Below are 4,746 nucleotides of genomic sequence, written 5' to 3'. Positions count from 1 at the left end.
TGTCTCCCTCTCTCTCTGCCCCTCGCCCGTTCATGCTCTGTGTCTCTCTGTCCCAAAAATAAATTAAAAAAAAGTTGAAAAAAAAAATAAAAAAATAAATGGTGGTTGAACCGAACTGAAGTGTCCGAGGTACCAACCATCCAAGAGTCAAGTTTCTATCAATTGAATTTTTAAATTCAAGTCATCTTTTGCAATTCACTAGGATAGCTTGCTGCTTACAGAATTCCTGTAGTGGGGCGCCTGGGTGGCGCAGTCGGTTGGGCGTCCGACTTCAGCTCAGGTCACGATCTTGCGGTCTGTGAGTTCGAGCCCCGCGTCAGGCTCTGGGCTTATGGCTCAGAGCCTGGAGCCTGCTTCCGATTCTGTGTCTCCCTCTCTCTCTGCCCCTTCCCCGTTCATGCTCTGTGTCTCTCTGTCTCAAAAATAAATAAACATTAAAAAAAAAAAAAAAACAGAATTCCTGTAGAAAGTTATTTTTTTAATTTATTTATTTATTTAATTTAATTTAATTTTTTTAACGTTTATTTATTTTTGATACAGAGAGAATGGGGGAGGGTCACAGAGAGAGGGAGACACAGAATCTGAAACAGGCTCCAGGCTCTGAGCCGTCAGCACAGAGCCCGACGCGGGGCTCGAACTCACGGACCGTGAGATCGTGACCTGAGCCGAAGTCGGACGCTCAACCGACCGAGCCACCCAGGCGCCCCTAGAAAGTTATTTTTATTTAAAAAAATTTTTTTTTTCAACGTTTATTTATTTTTGGGACAGAGAGAGACAGAGCATGAACGGGGGAGGGGCAGAGAGAGAGGGAGACACAGAATCGGAAACAGGCTCCAGGCTCCGAGCCATCAGCCCAGAGCCCGACGCGGGGCTCGAACTCACGGACCGCGAGATCGTGACCTGGCTGAAGTCGGACGCTTAACCGACTGCGCCACCCAGGCGCCCCAGTTATTTTTTATTTAAAAAAAAAATTTTTTTTTTTTTTAGCGTTTATTTATTTTTGAGACAGAGAGAGACAGCATGAAGGGGGGAGGAGCAGAGAGAGAGGGAGACACACAATCGGAAGCAGGCTCCAGGCTCTGGGCCGTCAGCCCAGAGCCCGACGCGGGGCTCAAACTCACGGACCGTGAGATCGTGACCTGAGCCGAAGTCGGACACTCAACCGACTGAGCCACCCAGGCGCCCCGAAAGTTATTTTTTAAAGAGTAATCCTTTCGCAATTGGACTCATTTATGTCTAACTTGCCTGTTGCACAAGTTTGGGAAGCGTTACAGATGCACGATCGGGTTTCTTTCATTCATTCACGCATCCATTTGCTTACCCCATGGGACTTTCTGGAGCTGCCGCCATGTGCCAGGCCCTGTGCCGGGAGAAAGGGAGGGAGAGTGAAAACCTGGTCCTTGTGTTCAGGGAGTCACAGTGCAGCGAGTGAACAGACAGTAAACCCGGAATTACAGCCCGGTGAGCTGAGTGCTCTGAGGGGCAAGCCCTAGGGCTAGGAGGGCACGAAGGCAGGAGCCCAAGGCTGGGAGCAGGACGCAGATGCGAGCAGTGAATGCTTCACAAACAGGAGCCTCTACTGCTCCGAAAGGCCGGCCAGATGTCAGCCGGTCAACGTGCACGGATCCAGGTCAGTGCAGCTTGTTTCCAGGGAAACCCAGGGCAGCTCGTTCTGTGTGGGGACGGTGTTGTGAGGACAGGACTCGCGTCAGGAGATAAGACTGCAGAGTGGGGGAGGGTCAGGTCCAGAAGGACCTCAACTGCCGTGGAGGAGATTCAGATTTTTATCTCGCAGGTACTGGGGGGGACTTTGAAGGATTTTCAGCCGACGTGATCAGACTTGCCTTTCAGAAGAATATTCTGAGGGCTGTAAAGGGTGATCAGGGCAGCAGGGCAAGAAGACCCACTAGGAAATGACTACTGGGTCGAACCATATAAAACCCTTTTTGTTTAGGTCAGAACATGGCCAAATGTCATCAATTTGGTCCGGGTGAGAGATGACCCCAGCCCAAGCGGAGGCAGCAGTAAAGGAGGTATTTAGGAATTCTGACGCAGTAGGACCTTATGGTTTCTTTGATGACAGAGGAAAGAGCAGAGCCTGTGCCTGAAGCAGGAACAGGTATGAGGTGAATTTTGGAACGAGAAGATTTCCTTCAACCGTAAATCCGCAGCTGAGCCTGGTGGAGTCAGTCCTTTGGGGACGGCGACACGGTGAGTTTGGGGCTGGCTGGGTTGACCACTGGGCCGCATCATCTTCACCACACTGTGGACACTCCAAGAAGGTTTCTACCAGTTCCCTGATGTGGCCCCAAAACAGAGCACCACAGGGCGGGGGGGGGGTGCTTCCCGGAGGCCGGACATCGGACTCCAAGGGGTGGGCAGGGCTGCGTCCTCCGGGGGGCTGGGAGGGACAGCCTGCTCCTGCCCCCGGTCTCCTGGGTGTGTCGATGCACCACCCCAATCCCGCCTTCACGCGCGCGCGGTGTTCTCGGTGTGTGAGCCCCGCTTTTTCACGTGGCCGCCTGCCTCTGTGTGTCCGTGTGCCTGCGTTCTCTCCTTAGGACCCCAGCCATCGGACTAGGGCGCACCCTACTCTGATGGGATCTCTTCTTAGATAATTCCACCCGCAGGGACTCCGTTCCCCATAAGTTCGCATTCTGAGGCACCGGGGGCTGGGACCTCAACGTATGCACTTGGGAGGGACGCGATTTAACCCATAACAGTATTTTTGAGGGTCATGCTCCTCCTCATTTTACTGATGGTAATTCTGTCTTTTCCTTTAGGAGAAAGAGTCACCTTTCCTATTTATTTTATACCTTATCACAGCTGCAAGGAATAGTGTTCTGCAAGACTTCACTGACAGTCTTTACCACATACTGGCAATAGACGGGGGCTTTTGTGAGTTTCTAAAACGTTTTAATGTGTGGTCTAACCTTAGCGGCTAAGGGGAGAAGACCTTCACTGCATCCCGCTTGGCCACATGGGCAGAACACGCAGGACCGGCCCCCGTGTACAACGGCCCCTTCTGATCTCTGACTGCGGCCGGCAGTCAGACTCAGCACTGGCTTCCAAGGTGAGCCACGGGTGACAGGTGTTCTTGCGCATCATGGCTTTGGTTTCTCAAGATACGGCATTTGTTTTGGAACTCTGGAGAACCGAAGAGCCTCGCCCTGTGTAGAATTAAACGCAGATTGGAAGAGCAAGCAGGACTCAGGACCTCAGCGACTGAGAGGCCATCCTGAGAAGATTCAGAAAGGCGTGGGGGCCTCCACTCCCCCCTCACAATAAGTGAAACTGTGCCAAGCCACAAAGCTGCCGATGGGTAAAAACCTGGGCTCTAGAACCTCACAGACTCACACTTGATAGCTGACCTGGTTTTAGATAAGAGATGGCTTGGTTACTAAATGGGAACTAAATGAAATCAGGTGCCTTCTGATATGATGCGGTAAAATGGACACCTCACTCATGCAGCCTTCCTGCCAAAGGCGCATGGGCGACATTTAATCCTGAAGAAACAGCTGGGCGAGCCCACGGGGGGCCGTTACTGTTAACTGTGTCGGTGCCGTAAAGGAAAGTGAAACAGAGGGAAAGTTCCAGATTACAGGAGACAAAAGAGATGTGACATCGAAATGCAATGCTTGATCTTGGATTGGATCCTGGATTATTAAAAGAAGTTTCTAGAAAGGACAATATTGGGACAGCTGGCAAATTTTGAATATGTGTTTATCAGTTAGAGAATAGCGTTATAAAATGTTAACTTGCCCGAAGGTGATCATGTCTCTGTAGCTGCGTAAGAGACTTCCTTGCTTTTAGGAGATACACGGTGCAGTTTTTAGGGCTGAGGGCTTGTCATCTGTGTAATTTACTCTCGGGTGGTTCAGGAAGAATGAGAATAAGAAATCACGAGGGCGGGTGACTATACTTAGCAATACTCTATTGTTACTTGAAAGTTGCTAAGAGAATAGATCTTAAAAGTTCTCACACAAAAAAGCTAACTATGTGAAGTGATGGATGTGTTAATGAACTTTACAGTAGTGATCATTTCCAAATATATATGTGTATCAAATCGTCGCGTCGTACACCTTACATTTTCACAGTGTTATACGTCAACTACACCTCAAGCTGAAAATAAACAAGTGCCCCAAATATTGGGGATCTTACTGTGCAATATATAAATACATAGAGAGAGGTAGAGCGAACGTAACAAATGTTAACAAATGTTAACAAATCTAGGTGACGTGTGTAAGAAAGTCTATTGTAACTTTCTCATAACTCCTGTGTCCTTGAATTATTTTTTCCCAAATAAAAAGTTTAATTAAAGAAAAAACGGATGATCCTGCCCAGGACACCAATGTAGCGCCAGACATCTTCGTAGAACGGAAACTTGAAAAAAATGTGTTGTGCAAAATTGTCTTTGAAGAATATGGATGTGGTTGGAAAAAACGCTTGGACTGATGCAGAGAGGTGAGGTTCCTACGGGCCGGCTGAAGGATCAATGGACAGTTCCTGTCAGCGTTTGGCCTGTTAGGGGAGGCCCTCTTCTCTTTCCCTGTCAACTTCTTCATCTCTCTTCTAAATAAAAACTGAATACATATTTTCTAAATGTTGAAAGAAGAACCAAATTACTAGCTTTTCTTTTAATCTGGTACTGCCCGTTGTACAACCTTGAACAAGTCATTTCATTCATTCCACAAACATTTATCTGGTACCTACTCTGTGCCAGGCACTATTTTAGATGCTGGGGAC

The sequence above is a fragment of the Lynx canadensis genome, chromosome B3 (assembly GCF_007474595.2).
Source record: "Lynx canadensis isolate LIC74 chromosome B3, mLynCan4.pri.v2, whole genome shotgun sequence".
Taxonomy (NCBI): Eukaryota; Metazoa; Chordata; class Mammalia; order Carnivora; family Felidae; genus Lynx; species Lynx canadensis.
This window is presented reverse-complemented; position numbering follows the sequence as displayed.